This window comes from Balaenoptera musculus, chromosome 2, assembly GCF_009873245.2.
Source record: "Balaenoptera musculus isolate JJ_BM4_2016_0621 chromosome 2, mBalMus1.pri.v3, whole genome shotgun sequence".
Classification (NCBI taxonomy): domain Eukaryota; kingdom Metazoa; phylum Chordata; class Mammalia; order Artiodactyla; family Balaenopteridae; genus Balaenoptera; species Balaenoptera musculus.
The window spans coordinates 54,611,031-54,634,875 of NC_045786.1; the positions used below are offsets into that span (position 1 = coordinate 54,611,031).

The 23,845-nt window shown below is 34.9% G+C and overlaps 1 long non-coding RNA gene and 2 pseudogenes across 1 annotated transcript; all 3 read right to left on the minus strand.

Moving 5' to 3' along the window:
* Nucleotides 1–8,599: 8,599 nt before the first annotated feature.
* LOC118889059 lies at nt 8,600–23,764 on the minus strand. The gene is made up of 8 exons (XR_005018406.1): nt 23,664–23,764; nt 23,214–23,339; nt 21,905–22,019; nt 21,555–21,753; nt 18,699–18,826; nt 14,103–14,243; nt 13,238–13,352; nt 8,600–11,201 (listed from the first exon to the last, which is right to left on the minus strand). It is a non-coding gene; the product is annotated as an uncharacterized LOC118889059 (long non-coding RNA).
* Nucleotides 20,175–20,259, minus strand: LOC118891456 (annotated as a pseudogene).
* On the minus strand, nt 22,908–22,987 carry LOC118891454 (annotated as a pseudogene).
* Nucleotides 23,765–23,845: the final 81 nt, after the last annotated feature.

Below are 23,845 nucleotides of genomic sequence, written 5' to 3' on the forward strand. Positions count from 1 at the left end.
AGTCTGGGAAGATCCCACATGCTGTGGAGCAACTAAGCCTGTGCGCTAGAACTACTGAGCCTGTGCTCTAGAGCCCGCAAGCCACAACTACTGAAGCCCATGCACCTAGAGCCCATGCTCCACAACAAGAGAAGCCACCGCAATGAGAAGCCTGTGCACCACAATGAAGAGTAGTCCCCACCCACCGCAACTAGAGAAAGCCCACTCACAGCAACGAAGACCCAACACAACCAAACATAAATAATACATAAATAAATAAATTTATTAAAAAATAAAATAAAATAAAATAAAAGGAATGATGGTTAAACTGGATAAAGATCAAGACTGGTCTATATGCTGTCTACAATAGAAAAACTATAAATATAAAGACACAGATAGACTGAAAATAAAGAGATAAAAAAAAAATCAGACAAACAGTAAGCATAAGAAGTCTGCTATTACTACTCCAATATAAGACAAAGTAGACTTCAAGACAACAAATATATCTAAGATAAAGAGAGGCATACAAAATTGGGAAAGAGACAATTCATCAAGAAGTCTTGATAGTCATAAAAGTGTAAAAAATGAAAGATCTTCAAATACATAAAAAGCAAATGAGAGAACCAAAGAAAGAAATTCACAATCACAGGCAGAAAATTTTAACACTTCCTTCTAGAAGACAGAAAAAGAAAATCATCACTAAAGATATAGAAAATCTAAATATTAACTGAACAAAATCTGAACAAACACCCTGAATTATTGACATTTGTATACCATTATACTCAATGACTGCCAAATACACATTCATGTGCATGTGAACTTTCATCAAGATAGACTATATGCTAGACCACAACACAAGTCTCAACAAATTTGGGAAAGCTAAAATATTAGAGTTCTATTTTTACTATAACAAAATTAAAATATAAATCAGTAATAAGTTACCAGGAAAAGTCCCAAATATTTGGAAATTAAATACTTCACTTAAAAATAATTAATAGGTCAAAATAAACTGCAAGAGAAGTGAGAAAAATTTTGAACTAAATGATGATAATTAAAATAACATATCAAAATTTGTGGGATCCATTAATGCAGTGCTTGTAGACTTAAACCATTTACATGAAGATAGAAGATCCACCAGGAATGATCCAAGTTTCAACCTTAAGTAGCTATCACAGAAAAGGAAGAAAGAAAGAAATATGGATAAGAAAATCCCAGGCTAATGGCCATTAAGAACATTGATAAAAAATCCTTAAGTAGTAAACTGAACATAGAAATATAAAGGATAATAGTGACCAAGTGGAGTTTATATCAGGAATGCAATGCTGGATTAACATTTAAAAATTGATCAGTAGGGACTTCCCTGGTGGCACAATGGTTAAGAATCCGTCTGCCAATGCAGGGAACACGGGTTCAAGCCCTGGTCTGGGAAGATCCCACATGCCGCGGAGCTACTAAACCTGTGCACCACAACTACTGAGCTTGCACTCTAGAGCCCATGAGCCACAACCACTGAAGCCCGTGTACCCAGAGCCTGTGCTCCACAACAAGAGAAGCCACCACAATGAGAAGCCCGTGCACTGTAACAAAGAGTAGCCGCCACTTGCCACAACTAGAGAAAGCCTGTGTGCATCAATGAAGACCCAACGCAGCCAAAAATAATCAATCGATTTTTTAAAAATTAAAAAAAATAAAAATTGATCAATATGATTTCCCATAAGAGAATAATGGGAAAACGTGATTACATCAGTAAGTGTAGAAAAACATTCAATAAAGTTAACACTCATTTATTGTAAAAATTAACTGCAAACTAGGGCTAGAAGAAAAGTTGTTCAATATGGTAAAGGGTATTACAAAAAACTTACAGCTAGTGTCTTCCCTAATGGTGAGAAACTGTATAATCTCACCTAAGACTAGGAAAAAAGCAAGAATACCCACTCACATTACTTCTGTTCAGTGTTATACTAGAGGTCCCTGGCAATGTAATAATGCAAAAAAAGGAGGGGAATCCATAGAGATTCAAAAATAAGTAATAAGCTGCTTTATTAACAGATGGCATAACTGCTTATGTAGAAAATTGTAACGTATATGAACAATAATTGCAAGAACTAATAAATTAACTTATTAGGGCCACAGGACAGAGGCTCAATGTACTAACTCAGTTTTATTTTTATATAATAGCAACAAAGTCTGTAAAAATTTTTAATATTTATTTACAATATTAGCACAAAAACAAATAAAATAGATAAATTTAACAAAGTATGTTTCTCTACTGAAAACTACAAAGTATGCTTCTATACTGAAAATTATAAAAGATTACTGTGAAAAATTAAAGATGACCTAATACATGGAAAATAGGCCACTTTCATGGATCAGAAGACTCGATCTTGTTAAGATGTCAATTCTCCCTAAATTGATCTATAAGTTCAAGGTAATTAAAATCAATATCTCAGCAGGATTTCGTGTTTATGAAGTTGGCAAGTTAATTCTAACATTTAAGTGAAAATACCATAAACTAGCTCCCTCCTCTACAAAAACGTTGAAATAAAAGAACAAAGGTTTGGATTCACACTACCTTACTTAAAGATTTACTATGAAGCTTCTATGAAAATGAATGACATAAAAAGGGAAAAATAAAGAGTTCAAAAGAGATCCATACATATATAGTCAACTTATTTTCAACAAAGACATCAGGTAATTCAAAAGAAAAAGAAAAGTCTTTTCAGCAAATTGTTCTGGGACAACTGGAGAAACACATGAAAAAAAAAAAAAAACAATCCCTTGACCTTGATATCACACCACACATAAAACTGATTTGAGATAGATGCTATATTTATGTGCAGGAGTAATCAATATAAAGTTTCTAAATAGCCAGGACATAGAAGCAACCTAAATGTCCATTGAAAGATGAATGGATAAAGAAGATGTGGCACATATATACAATGGAATATTACTCAGCCATAAAAAGAAATGAAATTGAGTTATTTACAGTGAGGTGGATGGACCTAGAATCTGTCATACAGAGTGAAGTAAGTCAGAAAGAGAAAAACAAATACTGTATGCTAACGCATATATATGGAATACCGGTTCTGATGAACCTAGTGGCAAGGCAGGAATAAAGACGCAGGCGTAAAGAACAGACTTGAGGACACAGGGATGGGAGGGGAAGACGGGACGAAGTGAGAGAGTAGCATTGACATACATACACTACCAAATGTAAAATGGATGGCTAGTGGGAAGCTGCTGCATAGCTCAGGGATATCAACTCCCTGCTTTGTGACGACCTAGAGGCGTGGGATAGGGAGGTTGGGAGGGAGGCTCAAGAGGGAGGGGATATGGAGATACATGTATACATACAGCTGATTCACTTTTTGTTGTACAGCAGAAACTAACACAACATTGTAAAGCAACTATACTCCGATAAAGATGTGAAAAAAATAAAGCTTCTAGAAGAAAACAGAATATATTTGTAAACTTTAGCAGTGAGTTCTCAATAAACACTAAAAAGTAAAGAATCAAACTGATATACTGAACCTTCATCAAAATTAAAAATGTCTGCTTATAAAAACACAACTTAAAAATGAAAAGGTAAGGAAAGGGGAGTGGTACTGACTGCTTGATGGGTATGGGTTTTCTTCTGGGGTACTGAAGATGTTTTGGAATTAGATAAAGATGGTGGTTGTACAATATTGTGAATGTATTAAATGCCATTAAATACTATACTTTAAAAGGTTTAATTTTGTGTTATGTCAATTTCATCTCAGTTTAAAAAAATAGAGCAAAAGAAAAAGGAAAATAGAGTGAGAATAACAGCAGTAAGGGATGAACAATTAGAAAATTTGGGCTATTTAAAAACTTAGACCACATGGTCATTTAAAGGAAAATAAAGAGAAAGAAAGAAGGAAAATGTAAGCTACTTAATGGGAGAAATATTTGCAATACAAATATTGGTCAAGAAATGTGTATCCTCATAATATAAAGAACCCTTACAAATGAAGAGTGAATAAACAACCCAATTTAAAAGTTTCTGCAATTTAAAATTACTGCAAACAATTCTCATAGAGCACAGTGGTGGAACATATTGCAGTATGTACAGAGTTAAGTATCAAGCAAAACACTAAGGAAGACCTCTTTGAATCTCCATACTGATGAAATGATTTCCATGATAATGAAGTGGAAAAGGCAAACTGTAAAAGACCATCTATAATATGCTGCCATTCATGTAAGAAGGATGGGGATATGAAAAAATATACATGTATTTACCCAGTTGTGAACAAGGAAAAAAGAAAAGATAAACCAGAAACTAAGGAGACTAGTTACGTGGAAAGGTGGGAGGAATGGGACCAGTAATAGGGGAAGAACAACAATCCTCAGAGTTCTAATTCTTAGAACTACAGTAATGCTTCATATTGCAAAAATAAATAGAGTCAACCATGAGGGGGAGGAACTCAAATTGGAATATAAACAATAAGAGAAATACTTGACTCTAAGATTAACATATGTAGGGGGTTCGGGGGAAAAACTAACCTATCTATTTAGCGTGTTGACTGGATACTGTAAGGGTAAAGAAACAAAAGCCCTGTATTTGAACACTGTATTTTAGTTAGTGCTTTCATTTTTAAAGGGGTATGTTTTAGCAATTCTGAAACTACTACATATTGGATTAAGGAAATAAGAAACTATTGTGGATAATGAAAGGTATGTTTCTTGCTGTTAGAGAAAGGAGTTACAAATAGGGAAAGAGGGAAGAATAAAATAAGTCATAATCAGAAACATCAGTATGGAGATACAAACACACAGATGGAGAGAGATAGAAGTTATTTAGGTGGGTGCATGTGTGTATGAGTAAACCTAAAAATATTTCCCAACTCTGTACATTAGTAGGGCCTAGAAGAAATGATTTCCCAGTAGCAATGAGCACACATAACACTCAGATCTTGGTTTCTAAATACTATTTTCCAATACAAAGAACCAGAGCTCCTTGAATAAATGGTTGATTCCAGGTTTGGGGAAGGAAAATATAAGATAAGCCTAGAACATCTGTGGAACCAGAAAATAAAGAAGTGCTCAAAAAATTATGTGGGCATGGTGAAAGAACACAGGGGCCAACTTAAAAGGAGCTCCCAATGGTCAAATCTTAAAAAAAAATTTAGAAGTAAAAATAAATAATTATAACAATATATGAAAACCCATAGACTAAAGTAAATATCATAAATCCATACTGATGTAGAACAACAACCGACTACATAAAAAATGGAGGGGGGGGGCAGGGAAGAGTTTTGCCCTATAGTTAAATTCTGATGAATAAGTGTAGAAAGCATTATGGAAACAGAAAACTATCATTAGGCAAACATAATAGTATTAATTTATGTAGGCAAGAATCATCAATGGGTACTAAAATTAGTGAGTAAATGTATGATGAGAAAGACAATATTTGCATAGTCTCAAAGTATCTCCTCACAAAATATTTGTTAATTGAAAAGAGAAAAGTGGTAACTTTGTAGTGGAGAAGCCTGGCATACACCACCTTAACCCAAAGTGACCACATTTAACATTTGCCGAAATAAGACATATTGACTTCATGCACTCCTGATATGATCCACTAAAAGCACACACTATCATCACAGTTATCTTTATCAAAATTACATAACCCCAGTCTCATCATTAAAGTATCAGACAAGCCAGATTGAGGACTTTTGTACAAAATTACAGCCTAGTTCTTCTCAAATGTGTCAAGGTTATGAAATACAAAGAAGGACTGAGGTACTCCCCCAGATTAGGGTATTGGCATAGAGAAAAAGGAAACATGACAAAGAAATGCAATATGGAATCTTTAATTGGATTCTGAACTAGAAAAAAGAACATCAGTGGACAATTGGCAAAATTAAAATTATGGTCTTCAGACTAAATAGTATTTACGTATTTCAAAGATTGTTACATGTATTAACGTTATAATAATGGTTATATAAGATGTTAACATTAGGAAATAAGGGTAAAGAATATATAAGAACTCTCTGTACTATTTTTGAAAATTTCCTGTAAGTCTAAAATTACTTCAAAATAATAAATAAAATTTTGGGAAAAATTAAACAGAAACTTTACCTAAGATTTATAACTGGCAGCTAAACTTATGAAAATTTTTTATCTTCTTAAGTGACCAAACTGTAAACTGAAGTCACAATAAGATAACATCTCACACTCACTCAAGTGAATAAGATTTAAAAGAATGACAACTTCAAATGTTGGTGATGATGGATAGTAATTGAAAATATCATATGTCACTGATATATATGGAGAGTGTGAAATTTTTCCACCTCTTTAGAAGACTCTTTGACAGTTTCTTATAAAATTAAGCAAAATATATCTTATAATCAAGCAAATTCCATTTTGAGGTAATTGCATAAAAGATTTGCTAACATATTCAAAATAGCTAAAGACTGGAAACAACCCAGATGTCCATCAACAGGAGAATGAGTAAACAAATTGCAATATGCCCGTTCAATGGAATGTTACTCTATAACTAAACAGAAAAAAAATTTAAACTTACTGATACAGGGAATAACATGGATAAATCTCAATATCATTATGATGAGTGGAAGAAGTCAGACATATACTGTGTGATTTCATTTAATTAATTGTGAGAACAGGCAAAACTAATCTACGATGATAGAAATCAGAACATTGTCCTCCTATGCTGGAAGGAGGCAGTAGGGGAGGTTCTCAAGTAATAAAAAAAATTCTACCTCCTGAATAAGGTAGTAGTTACATGGGTATATACTTTTAAGAAAAGTCATTGAATTACACTATTAAGATCTATGCATTTAACTATGTAAATTTTACCTGTGTAAAATTATATATATATATTTTAAACATCTTTATTGGAGTATAATTGCTTTACAATGTTGTGCTAGTTTCTGCTGTATAACAAAGTGAATCAGCTATATGTATACATATATCCCCTCCCTCTTGCGTCTCCCTCCCACCCTTCCTATCCCACCCCTCTAGGTGGTCACAAAGCACTGAGCTGATCTACCTGTGCTATGCAGCTGCTTCCCACTAGACATCTATTTTACATTTGGTAGTGTATGCCACTCTCTCACTTCATCCCAGCTTACCCTTCCCCCTCCCCGTGTCCTCAAGTCGGTTCTCTACATCTGCATCTTTATTCCTGTCCTGCCCCTGGGTTCATCAGAACTAGTAAAGTATAAATTTTAAAAAATAAGGAAGCTCCTCATTACTGATATGAGCTGATCTGCTAGAAATATTAAAAATATTTATACATTACATAGATATATAAAATAAAAGGAAGTACAGAACACTATAAAAGTATGTATGTGTATCTATGCATATACTCACACACATTTTGGGATGTGTGTGTGATGTGTGTATGTGTATGTATGTGTATATGTATGTCTGAAAGGAAACACAAGAAACTATAACACTGGTTGTCTCCAGGAAAGGGAAATTGAGTGGTTATAGAAGACAGAACTGAAAAGATAAATTACCTTTCACTGAAAATCTCTGTTTCAATTTTGAATTTTGTAACATATATTATGATTTTAAAAATAAAATTAAAAAAATGCTTCTGGGGGAAAGCAGTGTTATGATTTCTCTAGCTTATTTAAAAATACTTTAAAAATAACATGAAGTGAATATGGCAAAATGTGGTAGAACCTGGGTTACCGGTATTTGCAAAGTCACTGTTCTTTTCTCCTTATACTCTGTATGAAGTTTTATAAAATTCAGAACAGAGAAAATCTTTCATTGACAAGAACAAGTGAAAATCAGTGGATTACACATGTTTAAGAATTTATTAGGAAAAAACCACAGAGGAATACAGAAAAAATATATAAATAAATTAGAACATTTAAAAAAAAAACACTGATAAATTATACCAAAGAGGTGATTGGGGGACAGGGGAATGGAGAACTAGTGATGCTAAAAATCCATGAGTCAAACTCATTTCATTAAAAAAGACATAGCAGAAACAACCAAGACTGGAATGAAATGGATATTAATTGAGACAAGAGAAATTAACAGAGTGATGAAAGAACACTTTGTATTACTTCATCCTATCGTGTTTGCAAATCTACTTGGACTGTGATTTTCTAGTAGAAAGCAAATTAAATATAAGATATAAAACAAAAAATAAGCAATAACCATAGAAAAAAGTGAGAACACTTTCTAGATAGTTAGCCTCAGTTCTACTCCAAACCACCAAAAACAAAGGAGAATTCAGATGATTTAAATGATGTGTTCGCTTAACTGCTGATGTTAATGCTAAACCTTTTCAACCCATTCTAGAGCACAGAGTAAAAAGAAAATCCTTAAAATTATTTTAACACAACCAGAAAATCTAATATACAAACATGACAAAAATAGAACAAAAAAGAAAATTACTGATCAGTTCCATCTAAGTAGTACACCTGCAAAAATTCCAAATCAAATTAAGATACTCATAATTCAGTAGTAAATTTAAAAAGCAAAACTTTTTTTAACCAAAATGAGTTTGTTGAATGAACAATAAAAGGAATATAAGGAAATTTCAATATTAAAAATGAATTATTTCACAATGATAAAAGTTTAAAGAATAATATAATTGTTTATGCAAAAAGCATTTGATTACATCTACCACTTGGTTTTGATTAAAATTCTTTAGAAATATATAAAAGGTAAGAGACTTTTCCTAACACAATACACAAGAATCTCAAATTTAAAATTAGCATCTTACTTTGATGACTGAGGCCACTTACATCAAAATAACTTACCTATTGGAACTAAGACCTGATACCACCCCTAGCAGGGTTCTATAAACAAGATAGAACTGTAAACCAACAAATAAATTCAGTTTGTTCATCTAAGCAAATAGTTCTTCCATCACTGATAAAATATTACTCATATAGGGAAGTAGCTGATTCATCAGACAAAAATTTGATTATCTAAACTCACATCAAGGTCCTCATCTTACTCTTTCACCGACTTCAAACTATCGCAGGACAAATTTTTCCCACTCCTAACCAGTTCCCTGCCTTGAAAATCCTGCCTTAAACCACATCAGCGCATCCCTCAAAGCCCTAATTTCCTGCTTTTGAAACACTACTAAACTTTGTCAAAGTGGTGTTTTCCTTTGCTGCAGTAGGTTTCTGAGAGTCTTTTTGCTTAATAGACCAGCAAAAACATGCTGGTCAAACCCAAGAAGTATCCATTAAAACCTAATTAAATCAACGGTGGGTAATATTTCCACAACTGTTTAAGTGCTCTGAAAGTACCAGTCAGTGAATTTTATCAACATAACTAAAATCCAGATCATTTGGAAGAGGAGAATCACAGCTATCAGTATTTTCAAAGGATTTAGTACATAATTTGAAAAAAAATCTGAAAAGCCATGAGAAAGAGTAAGGAGATCACTTACCCCCAAAACAAAACAAAACTTTCAGGTATAGAAAAATTATCAAGTAAGAAAATAAACTGAAAGAAGATACCCCCACCACAAAGTGAAAATATTAACAGTAATTAAAATTATTGAATAAAAAGAAAGACATACCTTGTCCTTGGATAGGAAGACTACTGTTAAACACCAATTCTCCACTAAATTAATTTATTGAAGTTGATGAAATTGCAGTCTAAACTGTAATTTCTTCCAATGAGAAGACATATGAGACAGGAGGCAGAAGAAGAGACACACAGACCCACAGAACAAAAATGGAGCCAGTCACAGATGAGAATACAGCATATATGCAAGATGGCATTACAGATAAATGGGCAATTATTGGCAAATAATCGCAAGTAATGGCAAATAACTTGGCAACTTTAAGATTTGAAATAAAAAAAAATTTCTCATGATTTAAGAATTTGAATTAAAAAACACAAAAGAATTAGAAGTTAACATAGGTGAAGAGTTTTATGGGATCAGTGTAAATATCTTTCTAAAATGACATGAAGCTCAGAAGCCATAGAAGCGAACATGGTTATACTTGGACACATAACAATCATACACATTCTTATAACAAAAATGAAGTTTTAAAGTGTGTAAAAAATATCTGTAATGCTTGACAATCGAAAGCTTATTCCCCCAATAATAAATGACTCTCTGAAATTAGCAAGAGATTAAAACCTCCACCCACCCCCAAAATTGGACATAAAAAGAAAATTAAAATTACAGATGGCTAATAAACATATGAAAAAATGATCAAACTCAAAAACGAAAGAAATACAATTTAAGACAATAGTTTGGGCTATCACACCGGCAAAGATTTTAAATAGTCATAAAATTCATTATCTGTGAGGTTGTGGGAAAGCTGTCAATCTCATTCATTGCCATTTGAGGATAAAGTTGTTACCACATTTTAAAGGAAATCTTGTGATCATTTTCAAAATTTGAAATGTGCATATACTTAATCCCAGTATTTCCACTGCTAAGTAATTTATTATGATATAATAGACAAATGCAAATTATTGATATATAGGGAGGTTCATTGCAAGAAATTTGGTGCTAACATAAATATCTATGAATGAGAAATGCTGAAAACATTTAATTATATTTCATGTACAAAACAATCATGCAGTCATTCAACAAATGACACAGATATGTATTACTGAAACAGAAAAAGGGTATTGAAAAAACTGTTAAATGAAATGCAACTTGCAGGATAATGTGTACAATATACCTCCACTTCCAGAACCCCCCAAAATAGCTTGTGTGTGTGTGTTTGTGTGTGTGTGCATCTATCCACTTAAAGAATGCACACAACTCACTTAATAGAGGATAACTCTGGGAGATAGAATTGGGAGAGAGGAGGGCACTTAATTTATATATTAGATATTTAGATATGCTTTGAATTTTTGAAAAAAATTTAATAGATCTTAATTTTTAAATTTACCACATGGCAAATGAAAATTATAAATGTATATTTATGGGAGCACTGAGCAATTCCATCATTCTGAGTTTCTTGTGCAATAATATTTCCTCTACTGAGGCTCCTGGGATTGAGTCAAGTGGAAGCAAGGGAAACAGTCACCATGCCCAAATTAAAGTCTCATCGATGATATCCCAACATGACCATTTCTCAGTTAAGCATTTCTTATCTGCAGGAGGAATCCACTGCAACACAGGAAAGAGAAGAGTTTCCATACACAAAGAAGACTGTATCATTGTTTTGGAGAAGCTGATGGTAGAAGTAATGGTACCCACAGTAACAAATCCACCTCGTCTCTGTGGTCATCACCTGCAAGGACAGAGTGGGGAAAATTGGCAAAGGTGAGGCACACATTTTCTAAGGAGCCTGTCTGGGGGGCTATGAAATCCTTGTACACTCTTCCTCTACATGTTCTGGAAAAATCTACCAAGAATACACAGAGAAAACCACATTTTCAGCAGCTGGGTGGCTGCTATGGCCAGAAAAGTGACTTTAAGGCTTCTTAAAGGATGCCAAACACTGGTGATACTTTTTCTCCTTTGCTTGGCCAAAAAATGATGGAGATCTCCAACTATCTCAGATTTTTATCTGTCTCTTACCCTCTGAATTTGGCTCTTTAAAGTTCTATGTCACTCATTCACTGACACAATTATTTCAGGCAAAACTACTTGTCTACATTCCAGTCTAATAATTATTGAGAATCTATTATATCTCATGCATATAATAATTCTCTGGTAACACAATGGATCCAGCCAAGGAGTTTAGTTTGTTGGTTAAGAAACGTTAAGGAAATTTTTCATATTAACAGTAAATGTACTAACCGAGATGTAGAAAAGCTATGAAGGTATACAAGAAAAGTTGTATCTCTTTTTTTTTTCCCCACATCTTTATTGTAGTATAAATGCTTTACAATGTTGTGTTAGTTTCTGCTGTACAACAAAGTGAATCAGCTATATGTATACATATATCCCCATATCCCCTCCCTCTTGAGCCTCCTTCCCACCCTCCCTATCCCATCTCTCTAGGTCGTCACAAAGTACCAAGATGATCTCCCTGTGCTATGCAGTAGCTTCCCAATAGCCATCCATTTTACATTTGATAGTGTACAAACATCAGTGTTACTCTCTCACTTCATCCCAGCTTCCCCTTCCCCCCCCCCCGTGCCCTCAAGTCTGTTCTCTACATCTGCATCTTTATTCCTGCCCTGCCACTAGGTTCATCAGTACCGCTTTTTAAAACTCCATATATATGCATTAGCATATGGTATTTGTTTTTCTCTTTCTGACTTACTTTACTCTATATGACAGATTCTGGGTCCATCCACCTCATTACAAATAACTCAATTTCGTTTCTTTTTATGGCTGAGTAATATTCCATTGTATATATGTGCCACATCTTCTTTATCCAATCATCTGTTGATGTACATTTAGATTGCTTCCATGTCCTGGCTATTGTAAATAGTGCTGCAGTGAACATTGTGGTACATGTCTCTTTTTGAATTATGGTTTTCTCAGGGTATATGCCAAGTAGTGGGATTGCTGGGTCATATGGTGGTTCTATTTTTAGTTTTTAAAGGAACCTCCATACTGTTCTCCATAGTGGCTGTATCAATTTACATTCCCACCAACAGTGCAAGAGGGTTCCCTTTTCTCCACACCCTCTCCAGCATTTATTGTTTGTAGATTTTTTTGATGATGGCCATTCTGACCGGTGTGAGGTGATACCTCAAAATGGATGAAAGACCTAAATGTAAGGCCAGACACTATAAAACTCTTAGAGGAAAACATAGGCAGAACACTCTATGACATAAATCACAGCAAGATCCTTTTTGACCCAACTCCTAGAGTAAGGGAAATAAAAACAAAAATAAACAAATGGGACCTAATGAAGCTTAAAAGCTTTTGCATAGCAAAGGAAACCATAAACAAGACGAAAAGACAACCCTCAGAATGGGAGAAAATATTTGCAAATGAAACAACTGACAAAGGATCAATCTCCAAAATATACAAGCAGCTCATGCAGCTCAATATCACAAAAACAAACAACCCAGTCCAAAAATGGGCAGAAAACCTAAACAGACATTTCTCCAAAGAAGACATACAGATGGCCAACAATTGCATGAAAAGATGCTCAACATCACTAATCATTAGAGAAATGCAAATCAAAACCACAGTGAGGTATCACCTCACACCAGTCAGAAGTTATATCTCTTAACTCATTATACAATCTGGCCTTTCAATTAGAATGTAACCATAAGTTATCAATCTTCAGAAAATTAACATCTAACTTTCTACCCAGATGTGGTTGCTCCTAGAAAGCAAGGACTATTCTGACAAAAACCTTACCTTCAGAGGGTAGCCCTTGGACAACAGGTAGGTAAATAGGCTTTGTCTGAAGAATCTTGCTTCAGGGATTTACTGATATCATTCATTCCCAAAAGAGTTCCCAAGAAGTCATCCTCTGAGGGGGAAAAAAAGAAAAGAAACACCACTTCCAGTGAAAAAGGCAATTCAGCTGGAAGCTAGGAAGTCACCCTTCAGTACTCTCCCAGATTGATTTCATTTGGAAGCTGCTTTCTACTCCGTTACGCAGCTCTGAAATTATACCTAGCTGCTCATAACTCTATACATTTCAATATCAGCACCTTGTATCAGAGAGTTTCTCTCTTGTACATTTCCAAAGCTGACTAGATTGCCTGGATCCTGCTGAAAATTGTTTCTTTTTTATCATTTATTATTTTCTGCTTAGTTGGCCAGGTTATTTATAAAATCACTCTATATCATCTATTCATATATCTATCCTAAACAAAATTTTATTGAAAGCCTACTCTATGTCTGACAGCCCATTAGGTGTTTGTGTCACAAAAATGAATCTAAAAACATAATGCCATAAGAAATTAAAACTCAATTTGATGAATCAATCATATAAATAAAGAGCTGAGCAGTAACTTAGTAAATGGTATTATAAAGGTAGATTTAGTTTTAGGATAGAATAGTTGAGGAAAGACCCCCATTTAGGAAGACCTGTTATGACCCAAAGCTGTAACTTCCAATTACTATTCTCACTCTCATCTGGCTCTTGGATTGGTTTTTAATGCTATTTATCTACAACCAAATGTCATCAAACTTAAGAAGAGCAAGATCTATCAATGCTTATCCATTTGAGGCCTTTTTCTAATAAACATGCAGTTCCCTGCCTGTATAGTCATACCTGCGAGGGTGTCCAAAGGACCACAGGTAGGAAGGGAGAGCATTGGCTGAGAAGTAAGTTGTCACCTCCTTCTCTAGAACTGACATTCAGAAGTTAAGGCAAAGGCATAGACAGTTTCCCTTTCCTTCTAGGCTCTATCACCTGACAGGAAAAAAAAGAGGAAAAGTAACAGTTTAAGAAAGAGTATATGCAGATATAAATGCACCTATGGGTACATATAAACGGTACACAAACACACATGCATGTAATCTAATTTAACAATAAAACATTCATAAAATGTGAGTATCCTGTGCTACACACAGACTGGGCAGGGTGGATGTTGCTAAGTCCTTTGTGTGTTAAGTGCACAACCTTCAGACAAGCACTGTTCTCCCTTCCCCCTGAGGTCCAATAGACACAGAGAGTATCTGACCAATAATTATGTTAGCAAGGTAAAATATTCTCATTCCATTAAGACTAAATGTTAGAAAACAATTTTTTTACTATTATGTACAGATCAATGAAAACATGGTTTCTCTATTACAACCCAGTGAAGTCCAACAGAAGTTCCCAACAACTCCAATGGCAAAAGAAAATTGTTTCTAGTTTATCAATTATCATAAGACCATCTTTAGAAAAAATGTCTGTCAATAATATCCAAATACCTAGAAACATTGGATTAAGCCAAATTACTCTTTTTAAAAAAGTAGTCTAAAATTTGCCCCAAAACAATAATCTAGTGAAAAGTGCTGTTCTGTGCAATAATCAGAAGTTTACTAACTATTCTTCATCTAAAACATATCGATAAATACCAATATTTTAATATATGATTTTTAAGCAATCTCAATATAACTATAGATGTGACAAAATGAAGAACACATTTGATTACTATGTTCAGATTATCTTCAAAAATGCAGAGAACAATGGCTTACATGTGATTTACTGATCTCAACTTTGCTGATCACCCGATGAACAAATGAAAAACTGTATCTATCTTAAAGTGATGTCTGAATACTCTTTCTGAAGTCATCTGCAGAACACTATATCACAAATTTTATCAAATGTTTTTACAGGTTTTCTTCTATTATCATGTCAACCATTAAGATATATTGAAATACTAGATTTATGTAAAGGAGTAAAATTTTAACTTTTACATTAAAGTTAAGCAAAAAACATACCCTTGTTAAAACATGCATTGGTCTTCTGAATATAAACATATTGATACAAGGCCACTGTCTTATTTCATTTTCTTGCTTCCTGACAAGTCAATAAACAAATTTAGAAATATTTGTCATAATGTGATAGCTTATAATTCTATTTTCCAACACGTTTTTCCAAAATAATCTTACCTAAAATTTCAACAAGTATTTTAAAGGTGTTATTTTTATAATAACTACATCTCTTATCATATAGTAACATACATGTAATAGCTCTAGATAACTTGTGTCCAATAGAACTTTGGTTTCTGCTGAACAAAGGTCTGGAAATCTTAGGGGTGAGAAATAGCATATCGCTGTGCATATGTTATTGCACAATGGCAATAGCTATTGGTCTCAGACACAGCAAATTTAGTCCTAAATATTCCTGCTGGAAAATATATAGATGTGGACTTTGAGTTTTCTGAAAGTCCCAATAGAAGATAAGCAGCCATTGCCTTCAAAGGAACCTACACAGACACACTTCTTCAGAAAATATTTAAGAACTAAGTTAAGATAATGTATTGAGGAAGAGAAAGATATTAAGTGCCTCTACTGGGAAAAGAAACACAACCTTCTTAAATCACTGTCTCTGTAAAACCTGCTACTACTAAGGAAATCTTGGCAAATGGTAGCAAGTGCTCTGGCTTACATCACACCTGATTTTTATATAGTTGGATGGCAGAAACATGTTCAACAGTGTTTCACAACCTTTTTTTCCCATCACCTTCCTGGATATCCTTCTTAGACATTTTCTCCTAGTTTTCAACCCTGCTCCCAAATTTTAGTACCACAGATATGCTGTATATCTGCTTATGTACTATGGCTGTTTGGAGGACAATGAACTACTGTAATATTTAAGATTTCTTTTGATCCCCAAGAACCAATTTTTCACCCCAGGATGATGACATCGACTATGTTGAGAATACACTGTGAATACTCATTAATTTGAGAAAAATAACTAAACAGGTAAGGAGTGCATAGAGTGTTCCATTCTGTCATGAACTGTGTTTGGGGCAGTTTCCCATTCTCTTCAAATGGTCACTCAACAGGACACACTGCTGAGGTTTCAGGGACCTTCTCTCAATCATATACCTTATTTTGGCCCAACATCATCTTCATTCCTAAAAAGGAAGGAACTATTCAAGCACTCTCAATGTCCAATGCCTTTATGCTTTGAGCTAAGCACAGAAGTGTGAAAAATCCTAGAATCTACAGGAATGGAAACCACAGAGGACTCACCATATTATTAATGTATGTATCTGATGTTATAACAAGGGTCCTCCCAAAATAGATTAAACTATTGACAAGCAAAATAAAATGAACAAATAAACAAAAACAAATCAAAAAAACCACTGGCTAGCAACGGGTAAATTTGAACGGTGGTATATTGTCAATGAATCTTCTGGAAACTTCACAGAGATCAGCACTGATACTGATAGTAATGCAAACCTAATATCAATGGCATGTTACTGAGTTTAGAAATTTTTTTGTTTATTTATTTATTTATGGCTGTGTTGGGTCTTTCGTTTCTGTGCGAGGGCTTTCTCTAGTTGTGGCAAGCAGGGGCCACTCTTCATCGCAGTGCGCGGGCCTCTCACTATCGTGGCCTCTCCTGTTGTGGAGCACAGGCTCCAGACGCACAGGCTCAGTAATTGTGGCTCACGGGCCCAGCTGCTCCACGGCATGTGGGATCTTCCCAGACCAGGGCTCGAACCTGTGTCCCCTGCATTGGCAGGCAGATTCTCAACCACTGCGCCACCAGGGAAGCCCCTGTTACTGAGTTTAAAGTGCAACTAGAACGTTGCTTTCCTCCAGAGCCACCTCCTCTCAAGAAAACACAATGAGACAAATAGTAGCATTCCTCCAACCAATCTAACTTTCAGTTTCATGGGTTTTCCCTATAGTTATTCTGGGCTTTACTTGTATGTCATTGACCTTTGCTCAGAAATGTATTATTTACTCCCTTTTACTTGATTTGGGTTTAATTCTCTAGTTTAGTCTTTTTCTTGCTTCTTAGGGTTAAAGCTTAGATTATTTGTTTGATATTTTTCCTCTTTTCTAATATAATCATTTAAAATTATAAATTTCTGTCTAGGCATGTCTTTAGTTGTATCCCACTCAGTTCTAAATGTTTACTTTTATAATTTTGTCTTTGACCATGGGTTCTTGTAAAGGATGTTAATTTCCAAATATTTAGTAATAACCCAGATTGACTTGTTTGATTTCTAATTTAATTCTTCTGTGGTCACAGAACATACTCTACACAATTTCAATCTTTTAAAATTCACTGAGTTCAGTTTTATAACTTAGCATATGACCTATGCCAGAAAATGTTCCAGATGTGTTTGAAAATAATTTGTGCTCTGCTATTGGTAGGTAGAATGTTCTATATATGTCAGGTCAAGTTGGTTGATAAGATTGCTCAAGTATGCTATAACCACACTGATTCTCTATATTGGTCTATCAATTATTAAGAAGAGGGTCCTCTTCAGTACCTCTTCAGGCCAGATGTTACTTCTTAATTGCCTATTTATCCTTTTGATCATGTCGGTTTTTGCTTTATGTAATTTGAGACACTATTACTTGATGATTATGTAATTAAACCTTCTATCGTATAATATCCTTCTTCATTTCTAGTAATATTTTACCATAAAGACTATTTTCTCTGATGTCAGTATAGCCACTCTTGCTCTATTCTGGGTATTCTCTGCATGATATAATTACTAATCTTTTACTTTCAGACAGTTTGTGTTTTTTGTTCTAAAGTATCTCTTTTATGAACAATGTATACCTGTTTAATTTTTTAAATGAAATCTCCCAGTTTCTGTCTTTTAAATTTAATATAATGGTCATGTGGTTGGATTTATGCCTGCCATTTTCCTATCTGTTTTCTAGATGTCATATCATTTTGGTTTCTCTGTTCATTCTTAGCTGCCTTTTTTGTATTAAATAGATACTTCTTATTGTACTATTTTAATTCTTCGGTAGTTCTTTTAATGTTTTTGAGTTATTTGCTTAGTACTGACCCTAGGATTTACAAAAGCACCTTAAATTATCACAATCTACTTCAGAGTAACACTAATTTTGTTATGTGTCCTTTTATATATATTGAACTCAGTTTCAGAGAAGTGATTCTGTCACTCATTTTGTCCAGATTTTCCAACAGATCAATTATTGAAGCCATCATTGGCCCCAGCATGTTTATAAAGCAACTGTGAGCCTGAGATAGGTGACAAACACTGAACAATAAGGATCCCATCACCACTGGATACACAGTCCATGCTATTAAGTCATGGAGACCAGCAAACACAATCAGTGACCCAGTTCCATGTTTGACTAATGCAGATAGACTCTCAGTGTCATTGGAACATTGCAAGTCCCTAAAAGAATATCAGTATCCTCAGGACAAAATGCTTACCTTTGTGAGAATTCACACAGGCCTTTGAGGATGGAAAGCAGAATTATTCCCAACACTTTCCTTCATGTCTCATCTCAAGGGGAAGGGATAAACTCATCCATATGAAACCCAGTTTTTGGAACACCAACCTGTGGGAAAGAATAAATGTGCATTTAGATGAGAAGTAGGATGAGTCCATTTGTCAACTATATACAAGACAGGAGCGTTCACTATGTATATGCATGTAATACATATTATCACTCTACTGAGATGTTTCTGAAATTATTCAAAAGACAGATAGTGCAAAAATTTGGGGTGGAAAAGTGCCTCACATGACTCACCAGGTTATTAATGCCTCACACTCTTTGGATTAACAGACACCTCACAAAAGCAATAAAATTCTAAATTGCTTAATAAAATAATAAAATAATCTAGGAACATATATTTATTAAAATTGGATATTACATATGGAAGGCATTGTTTTGATTTTTCCCAGAGAAAGGAGCTGGTGCAAGTGACAAAAACAGCACTTCTTTGGTGTGGCAGTGAGAATTCCAAGCAGCAATATGTCCCTTCTCTCTAACATCACTTCCAATCTGCAAAGCACAAGTGAAATTAGGGAGTTGAGCAACAAAACTTTCCTAATGTAATATTTAGTAACAAGTTGTTATAAGGAATACATCAAAGATATTCAGTGGCAATCAATATGACAAGAACTATAAATGCTCACTCCTTGGAACATATTAGTTTAGAAATATTTGTTCTAAGACATTTGTCTCAAAGTTTACTCAGTGTACCCACCATAACTTCATCCATTATAACTAGGATCTTTCTTTAAACACATTAGAAATCCATTGGGGGTATATAAAAGTGGCTAAGGAAATCCATGTAAAACAAACAAACAAACACAAGAACTGGAAATTTAATCATTTCACATCTGAAAATGTTTAATGCAGTATATAGTTGAAGCCAGTACTCGTGTGTTGCTCTTTTGGTTGATGAGAAAAACAAAAAACAAAGAAACAATAATTCAATCCTAGTGACTGGTTGGCAAGCAAATTAAAATATATTGTGAAGGTTTCACATATAGTACCTACTTTTTAATTATCATATATTTGTTTCACTTACTAGGGAAAAGTAAAAATCCATAATCTGTATTTTGACCACCTATAAATAGCCCTCAAGAGAGGACTCCAGCAGCTCAGACAACTGTGTGAATGGCTCAAGTGTAGGTACAACCATTTCTAGAATCTTCAGTGCTCATGTGCTAGTTTCCCAGGGTCTGTTTACTACAAGGGTATTTATGCTGTCAGCTAAAGACTCAAAGGGTTGCAATTTCGCCTGAAAATTAGATATGAATAGACACTGTACAGTTCAGTTCCTCTAATGCAGGCAAGCAGCTTAGCTTTCTAATACCACAGTTCTTCATGATACCACATGAATGACATCACTGATCTCCACCCTGTAAATATTTTGCTTAGGGTGGGTATCTATGCTAGACCTCAGTTTCACAGAAGTGATTGTGTAACTCATTTTGTTCAGATTTTTAAATGAGATCAATTATTATAGCAATCATTGATACACATGAGTTTCTAAAATAGGGCACTGCTCACCTCAGAAAGTGAAAGAAACTCCTTAGTTCATCACTTATCTACTCTACTCAGTTATGGAGACCAGACCCCACATCAGTGATCCAGGCTCCACAGCTGACTATCATAGACAGTGCCTTACGGTAATTGGAATATTATATAATCTTTAGAAGGAAGGTCAATATTTTAGGGACAAATGCTTACTGACTTGAGAATTCCCACTGGCCTCTTAGGATGGGCCTTTCCTTCATGTCGCATCTCAAGGGGAAGGAATAAACATTTTCATAGGAAACCTGAGCTCTATCCTTGTTACCCTGTGGGAGTAGAATAAAAATGTGGAAAGATTAGAAGTAAACCTGTCCATTGGTCTGTCAGGCATAAGACAGTAGGGTTCAATAATGTACCCTCCTATTAAATAAGCTAATGCATTGCTCTGCTAGGATGTTTTCAGTGTTATTCCAACAACATTAATTGTGTTAGGCTCTCTGGCCTCCATAAGAGCAAATATTGTCCAACATTTTCTGCCAGACAAATTAAACGTGCAATCAGACTGTCGGAATGTGCTTAAAGTTCCAGGAAAATGTTAGACTGGTGAACAATTCAATCAAAACAATACATATAATGCACATATATTCTGTAAATTAAACCTCAGAATTATTTTATCCTCAAAGATGACAGAATGGGGGCTTCCCTGGTGGTGCAGTGGTTGAGAATCTGCCTGCCAATGCAGGGGACACGGGTTCGAGCCCTGGTCTGGGAAGATCCCACATGCCGTGGAGCAGCTAGGCCCGTGAGCCATAATTACTGAGCCTGCGCGTCTGGAGCCTGTGCTCCGCAACAAGAGAGGCCGCGATAGTGAGAGGCCCGTGCACCGCAATGAAGAGTGGCCCCCACTTGCCACAACTAGAGAAAGCCCTCGCACAGAAACGAAGACCGAACACAGCCATAAATGAATAAAATAAATAAATAAAAAAATAGTGTTAAAAAAAAAAATCTGTTAAAAAAAAAAAAAAAAAAGATGACCGAATGGATTGGGGAGGAGAAAACTGCAAAAAGCCATGATAGGGAAATAAAGAACAGTCATCTAAAAATCACCTATAGCACTAAACTTGCTTGAGCTCAGAAACCTGGCAATTTGCAGAAGATGCACAGTTACTCTATGCCTGATTCTACATGGTATGGTCACAGCAATGCAGGCAGGACTCACACAGGCACAATAAATACTGACATGTGACTAGAGAGGTTGGGAGGGTGCAGAGAGGAAAAGTCAGACACTGAGCCCTCTCACCATGAAATACTCCCCGTCCTATTGTCAGGGTGGTGCTCACCAGGCCACACTGCTGAGGATTCAGTGACATTTGGCCAAGCACACCCCTCAGTAGAAACAATTTCTCTCTGCCACACTGGTGAGGAATGGCTTTACCATCGTCTCCATGCTTAATTCCTGTATGAGGCATTAGTAGGAAGACTGAGAAAATGCAAAAATTCTGGAAAAGAACAGAAAGAAGCCTCAAAGAATCACCAGATTATTAAGTCCTCACACTGTTTGAATTGACAGACTCTACACAACACCAATTACATTCTTGATTACTTAAAAAATAATAACCCAGGAAAAATTTATAAAAGATTAAATGTTACCTTGAGAGTGCATCATTGGATTTCTTCTTAGATAAGGAGCTGGCAGAAGTGACAAAACCAGCTCTTCTTTGGTGGGGTGGTAAGAATTCCATGCAATTCCAATATTACTTCCAACCTACAAACCACAGAGGAAATTAGAGGAGTTGAGAAAGAAAACCTTCCAAGTTGAATATTAATTGATAAGAGGTTATAAGGAATTAATTACATACATTTGTTGACCACCTGTATGATAAGAATGAAAATAGCATTGTTCCATGGAACAGGAAAGTATAGAAAGTCATTTGTTCTAAGACCTGGTCAAAATTTCCCCAAAGGACACTTAGAATCACTCATTAAAACTGGGATCTCCCTTAAAACACATGTGAAACAGACTGAAGGAATATGAATATTAACCAATAAAATGCCAAGAACTGGAAACGCAATAATTTCACAAATAAAAATATTTAATGCAGCATATACTTGACTCCATCACTCAAATGTCTAGAAAATTTCTCTTTGGGTGAGAAGAAAAATAACTGTATGAATTTTTGTGACTGAGTTAACAATCAAATCAAAACATCCCCTGAGATATTCCTGTAAATACAAACTACTTTTAAATTTCCATATATTTGCTTTATCTAAAAAAAATGACAAGTAAAGACATAATATCTTTTGAACTGACTATGTAATTGACCTCAATAGACTACTGCTCACTCACAAGATTGTAGCATCTAAGGAAATTTTGTGAATGGCTCAAGGGTAGACAAAAACATATATCCTGGGTCTCACTACTCATGTGCTGGTTCTCCAGAGTCTGATTACTATGAGTGAATGGATGCTGTCAGCCAAGCACTCTAAGAGTTTCCATGTTGTCCCTAAACCAGACATTTATAGATCTCTGTACAGCTCATTTCCCTTAATGTATGCAATCAGGTGAGCTTTCAAACACTTCAGTCCTGGCTGGTACTTCTACTAGACCAATTGAACTCCCTCCACATTTTTTGCCTAGCATGGTACCTGGGAGGGACCTCAGCTGACAAATGATTTTGTCACTCAATTTGTTCATATTCCAATGAGAAACATATGTGAAGTTATCATTAATCCAGGCACATTAGTAAAAGGGACTTTGATCCTGAGATATGTGGCAGTCACTGAGCACTCAGGGATCTGACACCTTCAGACACATTGACCCACAGTATTCAATAATGCAGACCAGTCATCACAGTCGATGACAGCCCCATGACTGACTAGCACAGCCAGAGTCTCATTGTCATATGAGTGTTACAATGTCCTAAGAGGAATGTCAATATTTTCAGGATGAAATGCTTACTGATGTTACAATTCCCACTGGCTCTTGAGGATGAGATGGTAAAATTATTTTCAATACTTTCCTTCATGTCACCTCTCAAGAAGAGGGATAAACTCTTTCATATTAAACTCAACCAGTGGTCCATACCTGTGGAAATAGAGTAAAAATATGGAAAAATGAGATGTATATATGTCTATTTGTCAAACATGCACAAGACAAGCAGATTTATTATGTACCTTCATATTAAATATACACATATTACTTTACTAGAATGTTTCTGATGTTATTCAAAGGGAGAAAGCACAAAAACCTTGGAAATAAAGGAGACAAAATATTGGACCTCACCAGATAATTAATAACTCACATTATTTGGATTAACAGATACTTCACAAAACCAATTACCTATCTGATTACAAAAAATATAATAAAAATAAGCCGTAAAAAGAAAATTTGTTTAAAATTGGTTATTACCTTTGGAGTTCATTATTCTGTTCCATCCCAGGAGAGGGAACAGGTGAAAGCAACAAAATCAGCACTTTTTTTATGGCGGTGAGTATTCCATGCAATTCCAAAGTCACTTCCATTTTTCAAAGCACAGAGGAAATAAAGGAAGTTGTGATATAAAACCTTCCCAATTGAATGTCAATTGATAA